General features: G+C 40.7%; 1 long non-coding RNA gene across 3 annotated transcripts in view; it reads left to right on the top strand.

Moving 5' to 3' along the window:
• The window catches only part of LOC125965736 (uncharacterized), a 76951-nt gene that overhangs the window by 29615 nt on the left and 31338 nt on the right, over positions 1-15998 (top strand). For 2 of the 3 annotated variants that reach the window (XR_011086601.1, XR_011086602.1), the window contains exons 2-3: positions 3723-3858; positions 4458-10734. This is a non-coding gene — a long non-coding RNA (uncharacterized lncRNA). The remainder of the gene's footprint in view (positions 1-3722; positions 3859-4457; positions 10735-15998) is intronic. The other variant, XR_011086603.1, reaches the window with a different exon arrangement.

Genomic DNA, 15998 nt, shown 5'->3' with positions numbered 1-15998 from the left:
CGGAGGCGGAGTACAAAGAGTGAAGGAACTCACAAGATGAGAATGGACTCAGTTGAAAATGGACTCATCCAAGAGTGAGGGATGAGTTGACTCTGAGACTACAACCAAAGATAACAACCTGACAATGAGGTGCGGCGAAAGACACACAAGACCTGAAAGATGCACCAAGCTGCTGAGACGTTATCAAACTTGGTGGAGCTTGGGTCAGAGTGGATGGAAGCTTGCTTGGGCACTGAGTTTGACACAACTGAGGAGTCTTGCTAAAAGATAAACAAATAAGGAACAAATTGTGTAGTGTTACGAAGAAAGAAAAAGTATCATAGTCAGAGGATAAATTTGGATGAAACAGATAGGCTAAAATTGTAAAAAATAAGAGTAGAATCACATTTAGCCCATCCAGCTTAACAATTAGACATTTAGTCATTAACAGTTCGGAGAAGGAAAAATGGGGCATTAGGATCTACTAGGATGCAGTCAAAAGGTGATTAGATTATTCAATGGAGGTAATTAATAAAGTAGAAGTTAATCACACCTCATAGGGAAATTCTGGTGTCAAAACAAAAAGTTTGATAAGATCAAGGAATAACAGCCATGAAAACTTTTGACAGTTAAGAATAACACTGCATGAGACTCACACCAAGTGACAGTGAACGCGATGACAAATGTGATAGGACTCGGAAAACAAATGCCTTGACATGGCAAAGTGAAAATAATGTAGTGGAGTAGACTGTTGGAGGAAGACTTTTGAGTATCTTTACCCAGGTGCTCGATCAGAACGATGGATTAGGACAAGATTATTTAAGGACCTACTGAGGCTGCTTCTTTCCCCATGCTCACCCATGAACATGCTCAGCAGTACAAATGACTGAATTTTTAGGCATTTAATTGGCAATTTTACAGTAAAGGTCCGGTACGAATGTACGAAATATTCACTTGGGAAGAACATCCAGAAATGAAGGGTTTACCGTTAATATTCGCTGATTGCCTGTTCACTTACACATACTAAATTTGTTTGTTGTTGTATGAGTGATAGATGCAAATGGATTGGCGCTTGTGTGGTTACGAATATGTGTGTGTGTGTGTGTTGAGGGCAGTATGAAAGGCCAAAGTATTTTGTAGTTGGTATGAAAGGGTCACAGTTGAGGGTAAGATTCCTCTCACCTGAGACGGGAACACCCAAGCGTGATGACTAACAGCCGATGGTTAATCAAAGGCACCATGAACAACAAAAATAGTTCATGGAGAAGGCCGAATTCAGCAACACGGATGGACAAGACAGGACTGATATCGAACACTAGGACGATGGACATATGACATGACGAACCTGAACTCACCCGACAAGGTGACAGACTATGTAGATGACAACCATACATATGGAACTTAAGCTTGCTTGTGGCAAGTGCGAGCTTGGCTTTGTTTCTGTGTGTCACTTGACTTATTGCAGCGTCAACCGCCAGCCGAGGAGCAGATTTCTGGTTGTTTTATAACTTGTATTACTTTTGCAGGTTGTCGATTGCAGTCTTGGAAAGTTTATGTTGAATTCACGTGAAAATGTTAACCCTAACCCTTTTGATTTTTATGATGATTGATGATTTTCAGGACGGAATCCCCGTGCGCCATGATTCATTGTGTGTCTATTTTCATTTAGTAGATACTCGATGCCTGTGTAGTTTTGTGAGCACAAGTGTCCGTTGTTGGTATTGCCGAGTGTGAGGTGCACAGTCAATTTTCAGGAACTTGGGGATGACGATCCTGGATGACTGCAAGGTTCGACAGGACTGGCTGCAAGACGTGATGATGTGGTAGGACGTTTGCCGGTTCCTTTTTAAATGCCTAATGACACATTGGGCGAATGTGTCAAAGGGGGGTGGAGTTACGTTTGAGTGCGTAAGTAGATACATATAAAATTTAATTGTGACATTCAATGCTTTTTTGGATTCACTTGTTTTGGAGGCTTTAACAGGACGTGCCAGAATTCAACAGGCAGCAGTCACAGGAGAAATCGTGCGAGACTGACAGCACAATGAGAAATAAGGAAGATAATTCATAACTCCTGGGGGGAGTGTTGTTGTTTGTTTGTTTGTTTTAGGTTCACGCGGCCCTCTGGATCGTAGGAGTAGATGCAGGGACGCTTGGAGGTTCTATTGAACACTCCGATGAGACAACGACCACCAATCATCCCCGTGCCCCGAACAACCACAAAGGAGAAGAATTGTTTGCTGACGACTGGTTATGGAGATGTCGATTACTAGGGAACTCCTGGACGCTGACCGGGGCCTGGGAAGAGACTCTGAGGACAGTGAAGTGGACATAAAGATCTTGGATGGACAGCAGGCCCTGGGCAGTGATCCCAGAGCAATTCACTACAGACACATACATATGCAAGGGGGGCAAAACTAAGAGCATTTCAACTTTGCAGTATGCTGTGATATTGTGTCAATATTATGTCCTTCATTACTTTATCAAATGACCACATGCGGCATTATTTTAATTTGTCACATGACTAAAAGGTTGACATCAGCGTCTGCTGTCCAGAATATCATGTTGGCCCAGCGTGAACAAGATGAGTGGGACCGCGTTGCGTAAATCGCCTACCTGTCCTATTTTTCTTGACGATCCAGAACAAAATACATTCCATTATAACGAACATAGCCAAAGCCGGATGAAGGGCTGTAGTTCTGATAAACTCTGGAATGTAAACTTTCATGCTTTTTGATGGTACTATACTATATTATGTAGGCATATACTCATTTATACACATATGTAGTTATTAGTTGATGTTTTGTTTTCCAGGAATTCCAATGTTAAACAGGGGGGAATGTTGGAAATGATATACTTTTTATCATTGGATTCTATGTAACTACTTTTGTGTGCAAGATTCTCCGCAGTATCTGGCCTCGTGAAAATGACTTGGGGGCATATGTCATTAGCCGCGCTATACAATAAGCCCCACAGTTAGCTAGACATGTGCAGATCATGAGATTGTCATGGGACGGCTGAAGCGGACAAAGGTCATGAGTACGGCACAGCAATGTATTCCCAGAGGCACTAAAGACTACGTCTTTGTTGAGCTAATGGTCATGAGACGTACCCCCTGTGTTCTGTGGTAATGGGATATAACTATGGAATGTTGTTCTTCCTGTCTGGAAACCTATTCGACCATGTACACTTCCCCCTTTGTTTCTCTCTCAATAAAAGCACGGCAAAACTCAGAGCAGAGTGCGAATCTCAGCCACACTTGCTGTGTCTGGGGTGCACCTTTCTGCGCAAGAGAAAACGCTAAGCCAAGAAAGACCTACCGTCTCCGAGATTGATTTCAGATAAATGTTGTCAACCCAACAGATCCCTGTGTCATGAGAAGTAATTTTCCCATAACCACCCAGCGCCGGGATGGAACCACGCCTCTCAGAAAATACACAATATTCTACCTTCACATTCTGCCTTTGTGTGTCAGACTGTGAGAGAGGTATTTATTAAACTTTGTTAACGTTTGAAATGGAGCGAACTATGAATCTAATATTTGTGTTAAAAAATGTCTGAGTGACAAAAAAATCTCAACAATTTCCCGCAGCACAAACATTAACTCAAATATGTAATAAAAATACTAAAATGTTTTATATCCTACTTTTGTAAAGGTTTACCCTAACATTAATTTGTTTCATTATTCTCTTCAGTTACTCAAAGTTTACCCTAACATGCATTTGTCTCATTCTTCTCTTCAGTTATGGTGGAATGCTTTCTGTCTATATGAGTATAAAGTATCCAAATCTTGTGGCTGGAGCTCTTGCTGCTAGTGCACCCATACTGTCAACTGCTGGGCTGGATGATCCAAGGCAGTTTTTTAGAGATGTCACTGCTGTAAGTTGGATGGATATGCTGTTTTATCATTATTAGTATCATTTATAATTATTATTGTTTTCATCATTATGATTGTTACATTTTTACCACCACAGTAACAGCGATTAGCTTTTTTTGTCCAGTTAAAACGGTAACCTACAAATCATTTCACTAGGTTTTTGGTGATTTTGATTATGTATGACAGTGGAAATACGCTTCGAACAAAAATACCACTGATGTGCAAATCAATTGCACGAGAGTATCCGGTGGAATCAGCGTGAAATGATGTGATAATACGAATGAACAAAAGTAATGAAATCTAGTGTATACTGTATATTCATTTATTATGCGATAATATTTGCCATCAATGACATTTCAAATATGTCTACAGGAGTTTATTTTGCCTGTGCCTACTTGTTATTGTTATGGACAGTGATGGTTTGCCCCTGTCTTTCAAACTCACTTTTTAATGACGCAAAATCAGCCATCGCAATTTGTCCTCGTGCTTTGAAAACGGCTATAAAACTGGATTTTCTTGCAAACAGAACTGTATTTGTAGACTATTACAATTGCCATCAACTCCCTTGCAACATTGCTTTTGTTTTATTTTTCTTAAACAGGATTTTGAAAACATTTCTCAAAAATGCAGAAATGCAGTAAAAGGAGCTTTTCATCAGCTGAAAGAATTAGGTGAACGGCAAGGTAAATTATGTAATTTGTTCCATGGACTATTCCACAGGTGTCAAACTCAAGGCCCGGGGCTGGATCCAGCCCACCATACCATTTTATGTGGCCTGCGAAAGCAGATCATGTCAACTTCCATAATCATTGCTAAAATCTCTACCAAATTTTTAAAATGGCGTGTGTGATAAATCATATTGAGATTTTGCAATAATTATTTTGTTACCGGGCGGCTCGGTGACGCACTGGGTAGCACGTCCGCCTCACAGTTAGCAGGGTGCGGGTTTGATTCCACCTCCGGCCCTCTCTGTGTGGAGTTTGCATGTTCTCCCCGGGCCCGCGTGGGATTTCTCCGGGCACTCCGGTTTGCTCCCACATCCCAAAAACATGCTTGGTAGGCCGATTGAGCACTCCAAATTGTCCCAAGGTGTGAGTGCGAGTGCAAATGGTTGTTTGTCCCTGTGTGCCCTGCGATTGGCTGGCAACCGGTTCAGCGTGTCCCCTGCCTACTGCCCGTTGATGGCTGGGATAGGCTCCAGCACACCCGCGATCCCCGTGGGGACTAAGCGGTTCAGAGAATGGATGGATATTTTGTTACCCTTTTTACAGTAATTTGAGCAATAATTGAACAAACTATAATGTCTTATTTAAAAACGAGCAATCCATCACTTTGTGGTGTATATGCAGTTATATGAGACAAACATTTGGTGTCACCGTCATAACAGCAATCTGAGGGAAACTGTGTGTGAAACAAAGTGGCCCGCGATAAAAATTAGTTTGACACCCCTCTGAAATTAAAACCAGATACATTTGAATTTGGTGTTTTTAGACTTTAAATGTAAAAATGTGTAATTTATATCTTAATTTTTTTTTAGAGTACAGTAAAATTCAGTCCACATTCGCCCTGTGTAAGCGTCCATCATCTGCTCAGGACATCCACCAGCTAAATGGCTTTCTGAGGAACGCATTCACACTCATGGCCATGTTGGATTACCCTTACAGCACTCAGTTCATGGGCAAGATGCCTGCAAATCCAGTGAAGGTACTCATTGTTTTATACGGTGCTAGGGTAGAGGATGAAATTTTTTGAGGAATCCTGCAGTACTCCCATGATCCCAATCACGGGATTGGGACGGGAAAGGATAAAAAAAATGTCCTCGAGCAGACTGTGATTATCTAGTAGAAAAAAAGTAGATTCCATGAGGAAAGCGGGTGACAAACAGTTCAATAAATAAGTCAAATTCAACTTTACTTTTCGTTTGTTTACAGTATTTTCCACACCATCAGGCGCACTTAAACGCCTTTATTTTCTCAAAAATTGAAGGGGCGCCTTTTAATAAGGTGCATCTTTTGTATGGACCTAATTCCAAAATCTATAAACAATGTAATATGTAGACCCGATGAACCAATCAGAGGACATTACATTTTCTGTAGATCGGGGCAGTAACCGTAACCAATCAGACTGTACATAATACAGCGTACGTCTCTCCACCGCCATTGATGAATACGATCGGTTTGTGCAAAGCAAACAGCATTTGGACCCTTTAAAATGGTATTGACAAAGAGACATGCTTACGAGGCACAATTCAAGCTTTCTGGAAAGCTGGGAACATTGCCAAAGAGCTGCGCGACAATGAGTTTGACTCCGAGGGGAGAACAAGAGGGAACTTGTCATGTTTAATGGCGAACTTGCCCAACTGTTTTATTTCGGATACAGAAGATGAGGACTTTGATGGATTTGCGTTTGAATATCAATTAACAACTAGAAAATGCAATTTCTGGAGAAATTGCGTGTGAAGGTGAAGACTATGAATAACTTGTTGGGGAATGCTGCCGATTGATGTTGAAACGAGTTGAATTACTTGAGAAATGTAAAAAATAGAAGTGTAAAATGAAATTTTGGAAAATTTTTGGTAAGTGGGAAGTTTTGGAATAGGTAGGAAAATGATGGAATGTTGAAAGTTGGAACGGGTTGAATCGGTTGAAAAATGTAGAAATTAGAGTAGAAAAACGAAATTTTGGAGAATTTGGTTGAATTTCAAATGTGAAAATTTGGAATTGTTGGTAGGTAAGAAATTATGGAATAGGTAGGCAAAAGATGAACAGTTGAAAGTTGGAATGGGTTGAATCGGTTGAAAAATGTAGAAATTAGAGGTAAAAAACGAAATTTCGTGAAATTTCATGACATTTTGTCGAAATTTTTAACGTGAAAACGTGAAATTTTTGAGTTTGGCAATCTTGGGAATGTCGAGAATCTTTCCGAATGTGATTCGAATGTGCTGAATGATGTGAATTTCAAATTGGAACGACGTAAATGTGAAATGTCGAATGTGCCGTTAAGAATGAATGGGGAAAAGTTTGTCGTAAATTTGGGAATTTTGCGAAAACTGAAATTTTCGGAACGAGAAAAATGGAAGCGCTCATCTCGTGAATATTTGGAATACGTCAAAAGTGGAATGGAGTGAATCGGATGAATTATGTGGAAGAAGAAGGATAAAAAAGTGACGGGAATAAAATATAATAATGAAGTGAATGGAGTAGAATAACGTGTGTGAAGGCCATCACCTTCGCACAATAATCATAACAATAGAGAATGGAGTAGAATAACATATGGCCATCGCCTTCACACAATAACTAGAAAGTGCAATTTCTGGAGAAATTGCGTGTGAAGGCGAAGACTATGAATAACTTCTTGGGGAATGCTGCCGAATGATGTTGAAACGAGTTGAGTTACTTGAGAAATGTAGAAAATTTGGAGAATTTGTGGTGAATTTCAAAATTGAAAACTTGTCAAATTTTGGTAAGTGCGTAGTTGTGGAATAGGTAGGAAATGACGAGGAGTTGAAAGTTGGAACGGGTTGAATCGGTTGAAAAATGTAGAAATTAGAGTTGAAAAAAGAAATTTTGGAGAATTTGGTGTAAATTTCAAAATTGGTAAGTGGAAAGTTGTGGAATAGGTAGGAAAAAGATGAACAGTTGAAAGTAGGAACAGGTCGAACCGGTTCTAAAATGTAGAAGTTAGAGCAAATGTTGAATGCCTCATAGAGAATGAATGGAAATTTAACAAAAAAATTGCCCCCAAAATTTTTGAAATTGAGAACAAAACGAAAACTACAGGTTCAAGATGTTCACTTTGGAGTTAAAAAGTTGAAACGGGTTGAATCGGACGAAAAAAGTTAGAGCAAATGTTAAATTTCAGTCACTTCCGGTTTCATTTAGGGCACTTCTTGTTGAAATAAGGTCACTTCCGGTTTATTTGGGTCACTTCCGGTTTTATTAGGGTCACTTCCGGTTTAGCTGAGCCCACTTCCGGTTTATTTGGGGTCACTTCCGGTTCAAAAAGTTCACTTCTGGTTTATTTGGGTCACTTACGGTTTGATTTGGGGTCACTTCCGGTTTACCTGAGGTCATTTCCGGTCTATTTGGGGTCAAATTTTTGGTAAGTGGGAAGTTTTGGAATAGGTAGGAAAATGATGGAATGTTGAAAGTTGGAATGGGTTGAATCGGTTGAAAATGTAGAAATTAGAGTAGAAAAACGAAATTTTTGAGAATTTGGTTGAATTTCAAATTTGAAAGTTTGGAATTTTGGGTAAGTGGGAAGTTGTGGAATAGGTAGGCAAAAGATGAACAGTTGAAAGTTGGAATGGGTTGAACCGGTTAAAAAATGTAGAAGTTAGAGGAAATGTTGAATCCCCATAGAGAATGAATGGGAGTTAAAAAAAAAAGCAATTGCACCAAAATCTTTTGAAATTTGGAACGAAACAAAATATACAGCTTCAGGAGGTTCACTTTTGGGGTTAAAATGTTGAAACGGGTTTAATCGGACAAAAATTGCAAAACTTAGTGCAGATGTAGCTATTTGGGTCACTTTTTGTTGAAATAAAGTCACTTCCGGTTTGATTCGGGTCACTTCCGGTTTATTTGGTTCACTTCTGGTTTAGTAAAGGTCACTTCCGGTTTAGCAGAGGTCACTTCCGGTTTATTCGGGGTCATTTCCGGTGTAAAAAGGTCACTTCCGGTTTATTTGGGTCACTTCCGGTTTGATTTGGGTCACTTCCAGTTTGAGACACACAAATAGATCGAAATTACGTTTCCCACTGTAGGGGGGGGGGGCTAATGTTCATGATTTCGGGAGTGACTTTAGCAGTTTGATGACCTGTGGCAAGAGGCTGTTGCTGAGTCTGGTGGTCCTGTAGCGCATACCTCTGTTGCACTTTCCAGTTGGTAGGAGCGTAAACAGTTTGTGTGAGGGGTGGGTGGGGTCTTTAATGATGTTGATGGCTCTTCTGTGACAGCTGGATGAGTACAGGTCCTGTATGGATGGTTGGGCTGATCCTCTTATTTTCTCTGCTGTTCTCACAGCCCTTGTAGTGCCTTCTGGTCAGCAACATGGCAGTTACCATACCAGACTGAGAGACTGCTGGTGAGAATGCTCTCAATGGCACCTCTTTAGAAGGTGGTGAGTTCGGGGGTGGGGAACTGGCTGACTGACCATCCATTCATTTTCTGTACTGCTTGTCCCCACGGGGGTCAGCCTATCCCAGCAGTCATCGGGCAGTAGGTGGGGGACACCCTGAACTGGTTGCCAGCCAATTGCAGGGCACACAGAGACAAACAACCATTCGCACTCACACCTACGGGCAAATCAGAGTGCTCTGTCGGCCTAACATGCATGTTGATGTGGGAGTTTGAAACTGGAGTTCCTGGGGATAACCCACGCAGACACGGGGAGAACATGCAAACTCCACACAGGGAGGGCCGGAGGTGGAATCGAACCCGCACCCTCTCAACTGTGCTAACGTGCTATATGTGTGTGCGTGTGTGTGTGTGTGCGTGCGTGTGTGCGCGTGTGTGTGACACGCACCGTACTGTCTTCGCTAAGACGAGTGTTAGCTTTGTCCAAGCCAGACAGTGAGCTAGTAACTCCTAATTGATGACGCAAGACGTCCTTTGTTCGTTTTGTAGCTTTATTAGGATATCTTGCCACCAATAACAGAGTGAAACTAGAAAAGAAGTGTCAGACATATACCGTATTGACTTATAAACATGAGCGACTTATATGTGGAATTATTAGCACATTATTACTTGACCACATTACTTACTGGTAGTTTTCACTTCACATGTAATTTTCACTTTAAACCACGTGAGGGCGCTCGAGGCCTGTGGAATAATTGGAACTGCAACTGACGAAGAGTCTGAATCTATCCACTGACTTCCGGAGTCAGTGGAGTTGTTTATAAGTGACACAGAGGACGAAGATTTCAATGGATTTAATGATTTGGAGTGACACGGATTGTTCGATAAACTTGTTATTTATGTTATAGTAATTTGATATATAGTTTATATATAATTAATATAGTGAGAACATGTTATAGAGATGTACCTGTTGAATAGGGGACATAAAGGAGACGGAGAGACAGGAAGTAGGAAGTATATGAACGAAGGGTGTATGCAGAGAGATCAATGACAATAAAGGTACTGTAGACCGACAAATCGTCTCCCGTCTGGATATATCTGCGGACTGCCTGAACACGGCATGTTAGTTATATAGGCCTGTGGAATAATTGGAACCGCAACTGACAATGAGTCTGACCTCAGTGCCGCATGTACTTCCGGAATCAGCAGCGGTGTTGTTTATAAGTGAATGAGGATGAAGATTTCGATGGATTTAATGATTTGGAGTGACACGAATGGTTTGATAAACTTATTTATGTTATAGTTATTTGAATAATTTTATGTAACATTAGCATCCCGTATCGTTTAGCCTGTAGTTGCCTATTCGTGTCTGTTCTTTGTGTTGTATTTTGTCAAATAAAGTTGCCCCAAAAATGCGACTTGTAGTCCGGCGTGAGTTATATAGTTTTTTTTCTTTGCCTCTGTCGGAGTTTCTCCCAAGTTGGGCATGAAACGATGTGCTCTCTCGCTTCTCCTTCCTCAACTGCGCAACTCACTCCCCTCGCACACGTCAAACGAGGCACGGACACTTTCTGGTTTACATCACGTCCGACAAAATAAAGCATCACTCCTGCCAAAATAAAGCATCGTTTACAAAATAAGAGTGTGAACAGTGAACAAATTACGTACGTCTCGCCTGAAAGGCAGAACATAGTACATTTGTATACCGTGATATTGTGTACATTTTCATTTTTTGTCAGGTGGGTTGTGAAACCATGCTTCGTGGATCTGATCTGCTTACCAGTCTGAGGGATACTTCAGGTATGGTAATGCATTGTCTGATTAAAATTATACTGTGGAACTTCAATTTAATGGACCCATAACTGACAGACTTCAGCTCTAAAAGATAGAAAATGTGCCCAGTTCACTGAAAATTAGTTTTGGACATTAGCTATCAAAGTCTGTCAGTTCCAGGGCTGGTCGCAATGATTGCAGCACAAAAAACTGTTGCCCTGGTGCAATTGACAGAGACAGGCCCATGTATTTTTGTAATGCTGTTGTCACAGATATACAGTATCCTAGAGCAAAATCACATAATATGCCTACGTAACAACCATATTGGTTGGTGTTTCAACCACTCCAAACTGAAGCTGTTTGGGTATAGTTGTACAGCACAGCTGTGATAAACTAGGTAGTGGAAAAAAAGCTGTCTTATGCAAAAAGCCTTGACAGTAATTTCCATCCATTTTCCATACCGCTTGTCCCCATGGGGGTCGCGTGCGTGCTGGAGCCTACCCCACCAGTCATTGGGCAGTAGGCAGGGGACACCCTGAACCTTAGCCAGTCAATCGCAGGGCACACAGAGACGAACAACCATCCACACTCATACTCACACCTACGGGCAATTTGGAGTGCTCAATCAGCTTACCATGCCTACCATGTCTTTGGGATGTTGGAGGAAACCGGGGCGTCCGGACAAAGCCCACGCAGGCTCGGGAAGAACATGCAAACTCCACACAATGATGGGCGGAGGTGGAATCGAACCCTCACCCTCTGAACTGTGAGGCAGACGTGCCAACCACTGTGCTGCCTTGACAGTAATTTGTTGACTCGAAATATGTAGCACTGCATTTACTCACCTGCATATCCGATGTACTTTCAAACTCTATGTTAGGGTTTTTCAAATTATCCTTATCGTATGATTATGTTGGAATGCAAGCGGTAATAAATAACCTACCTTGTCTCATCCTACACAAGGTCGTAAAACATCCCCTGATATGTTTTGACTAGAGCACAAGGGCTTCCTTTTCAGTCTACTCTTACCCCCACTCTTTCTCTTAATAAATATGCCTTTGCAGTTGGGAGAGGCGAGATTTCATTCCTGTAGCGAGTGATCTCTCCACCTGCAGGTGTCTAAAAGAACTTGCCTGTCTCCCGTGTGGTTCTTGCAAAATAAGTTGGAGTGAGCAAATCTCTAACATTTTGGTGCCGAAACCCGGGACCTCTCATACCCATCATCTGGCTGACGGAGGACGACGCGCTGTACACCGTCGACGGGCCAGCGTCCACTAGCCGGACCTGGTAAAGAAAGACCTGGGAAGGAAATTCTTCGCTGGGCCAGCATCTTAGGTCTGCCTTCGTCTGACAGAGGTGGATTGACGGGACCCGGCAGTGCAACGAACCAGGGGACAAGTAAGTTAAAGGCCTGAAGTTGTGTGATTGTGTTGTGTTTGTGAAACGCGTAAAAAAAAACACAGGTGCACGAGAGATACGGCTTTGGTTTGTCCGAGCTATGAGATACGGCTTTGGTTTGTCCGAGCTATGAGATACGGCTTTGGTTTGTCCGAGCTATGAGATACGGCTTTGGTTTGTCCGAGCCATGAGAAAAATACAAAGCGCTTGAGTTTGTGTGGTTGGGAGTGTGTAACTGGTAGGATAAATTGACTAAATAGCAGTTCTAGCATTGATCCACGGCAATAATACAGGCTAGTAATTTGTTGAAAGGTCGATTTAAACCTGCATTGAGGATCCTCAAAGAGTCAAAGAAATAAATAATAATAATAATAATAATAATAATAATAATATTTTTGAGAAAAATAAATTGTATAATCTAAAATTACTAGAATTAAGATGGGAAATAAAAACGGTAAATCTCTACCTCTTGACGGAGATGAGAAGTACATGGCGAGTAGATATATAGATTGTATGCAATATATGCCGAAGTGGAAGAAAAAGTATGGAGTAGAAGGGAAGTTGAGAGTTGAAGTGTGGAAGATAGTAGTTGATGTTTTAGAAGAGAGTGTGGATAGAAAGAAAAATGGACTGAAAAAGAAAAGAGAGAGTGAATTGGATTGTGCTAAAATGTGGTTGAAAGCTTCACAAGTAAGAAGAGAGCAAATCCAAAAGACAAAAGATAGAAAGTTGAAAAGTGATGAAGCCGCCATTCAATTGAGATTTGAAAAAGAATTCTGGGTACATAGTGGCATCCCATTCAATGATGATGATGACAGTTCTTATCAGCAACATCTTAAAATTGCGCTCCTCACTGGTTTCCCCCCTGACTTGGGCAGTTGGGTGAGGAAACACTTGGTGGAAGCGGACACTGCTTGGTTTACAAAAAACATGCAGTGGCCCGGAGACGCTGATAAAGGGATTGAGAAAGGCAAAAGTTCTGATGTATTTCATCTAGATGATGATAATGATCTAAATGAAGATACAACGATCTTCTTCCAAAGTTCCCAAAGGGGCAGAGGAAGAGTTAGATACCAACAAGGTCGCAAGCCACCATTCAGATCAAAACCCCTATCAGATTCAGACAACTGTTGGAACTGTGGGAGACGAGGACACTATGCAAGAGTGTGTCGTTTTGCAAAACAATATCAAAGGGTGGAGGAAGGAGCAGAGGAAAAGCCAAATCTTTAGCACGACAAGCTTCCTCCTCTTTGACCTCTTATGCTCATACAGAGAAAGAAAGAATAGATGCCCATATGACAGCAAAACATGTCATTGTCAGATTATTAGAATTTTTTTTAGATTATTAGAAGTCCTGTCCATCCAAGAAGTATGACAATGCTGTTTGTATGCCCAAATTACAAATGACTAGAGCTCAAATTGTGTTACACTAAAGTTAAAATATGCAAATCAAGTGGTAAAGGAATGCAACTTGCTTCTAGAAGATAAATAAATAAAATTAGAATGTGCTGTCCTCGTGTGCATGGGAGGGACCAGCTCATGATCGACCACAGGAAATGGCCAGCCTGTGACGAATCATTGTTGCTGAGACCTACCTTCCGCACGCGACAGCTGTGCATGTGTGTGCGTATGTGTTAAGTTGATGAAGATTGGCTAAACTTTTAGTATAAAAATTTTTTTGCTAGACTGTGGTCTATCCAATTTGCACCGCAGAACAGAAATGATTTTGAAAGATAAAAATGAGAGGAAAAAGAGAGAAATCTGTTTGCAAGCAGAAACTAATCCACACTAGTGCATGTTAAGTGTCGAGCCCACATGAGAAATACGAAAAAAAAAAATGACAGAACATGCTTTCAGGAATTGGAAGAAGCTAAATTGTGAATTTAAGATTTTGCAATGCTACATTTAATAGGAATAATTGATTGGTTGTGTTATAAGATTATATAAAATTCTAAATGCAAGCTAAATCTGAGAGATTGAGTTCTTCAAATTTAAAAACAAAAAAAAAATTCTGATTAATTTGCCAATTGTTTGTTTTAGTTAAGTTTTTTTTAGATTGGTGGATTGTTCTACCAGGAAACCTGAGTTGAAAATGATATATGAATGTTGTGTGGTGAGCTTGGATGAATTGGGACCAATGTGATAGAAAGACTCCTTTTTGGAGACTGCGTGTGAGATGCAAATGAACATTGATGAATGATAGCCTGAATGAAAAGAAATTACAGGTTGAATGATTGAAGTCGTTGGCGACTACTATAGAAAATTAGTAGAGCGACTTTGATGAAAGAGTGATTTTGAGCAGGTTGAATGCTAAAAAGAAAACGTAGCTTTTGGATTGATAGTTAACTAGAGAAAAAACTGGAGAACCAGTAACACATGTAGAAGATGTGTGAACTGAGAAATTAAGAAGCGTTTTGGAAAGAAAGTCAAATTAAAAGATGATGGAATCATATGTAGTAATACAACACTTTACTACATATGGATTCTCTAAATCATACAATTGAGTAAAATAAAACATACGTTTTGATTCGTATTCAAATTTCTAAGATTCTTGTGATAAACAATGAGAAAACGATTGAAAAGTAACTAAAGAAACTACAAGAAAGTGAAAATGTCTAATCATTTGCTAGCTGAGTCACTCCCCATTCGGGGAGGGCATCCATTTACTTGCTAAGCTAGTTGTCAAAACAGTCCAATTGCCACGAAAAGTAGCTATGCGCACGTGTGCAGTACACACACACACACGACACTGATAAGGTGTCAAGAGGTAACAAGCTTGCAGACAGAACCACAAAGCTGCAGCGCAAAAGACACTTCAAATTTTATACACACAAGAAGCAGATTAGATCACTGAAACATTTTTAAAGATGTGCAGCGACAAAGTCCATAGAGTGAAATTCAATTATGGACGAAAAGAGGGGCAAGATTAGAGAATGGCATCTATAAATGACCTACCCCACCAAAGAACCTATGCTAATGGTGAGTAATATTGAGCCATGGTGCGTGTCACATGGCTCAAGAGGAGGGATAGTGGGGCAGGTCAGTCAGCTTTATACAACATATGGATTTGATTCATATTCAAAACAGTTTCAAAACAAAACAATTTTTTTTTGTAGAGCTTGTTTCAACAAAAACAAAAACACTGAATGCCTCCAATTTAAAAGATCAATTTGACCTTTGCAGGATGATCTGCTGTGTCGGATCTGGACTGCCAAGAAAGTATGATGTTTATATGTGTACTTTGTCAACAACCTCTGTAGATGTTAAAGAATGGGATGAATATCTAGAATGAATGTGGACGACAAAAGGTGCAATAGTGGATACAGATAATATCCACCGCATCAATGACAAACCTGTTTTACCAAAATCACTTTTTAAGGCAGCAGCGCTTGCGACACATGGGCCTTGCCATGTGTCGACAGGAGGGATGAAGTCCATCATAGATCAACAATTCACTACCTTTGGTTTAGATGCTTACTTAAAAAAAATTTGTAAAGCATGTCCTGTTTGTGTGAAACATAATCCACAAGGAAACATGAGACCTAAGAGAGGCTCATTTCCAAAACCCTCTTATCCATTTCAAATCATGCATATGGATTTTATTGAACTCACACAAAGTGGACCTTACAAATACTGCCTAGTGATGATTGATGCATTTTCAAAATGGGTGGAAGTAGTTCCATCTAAACGCGCAGATGCCTTAACAGTGGCAAAAGGTATCTGCAAAACCATCATACCAACTCATGGCATCCCCCAAACCATTTACAGTGACAATGGTCCACACTTTGTGAACCAAGTTGTGCAGAACATGGCTGTACACCTTGGAATAACGTTAAAAAAACCACTGTGCTTGGCATCCTTCGAGCGCAGGCCTGGTTGAACGGGCAAACTTT

The sequence above is a fragment of the Syngnathus scovelli genome, chromosome 3 (genome assembly GCF_024217435.2).
Source record: "Syngnathus scovelli strain Florida chromosome 3, RoL_Ssco_1.2, whole genome shotgun sequence".
NCBI lineage: Eukaryota > Metazoa > Chordata > Actinopteri > Syngnathiformes > Syngnathidae > Syngnathus > Syngnathus scovelli.
Note: the sequence above shows the minus strand (reverse complement) of the source record. Positions and strands in the feature narration are given on the sequence as shown.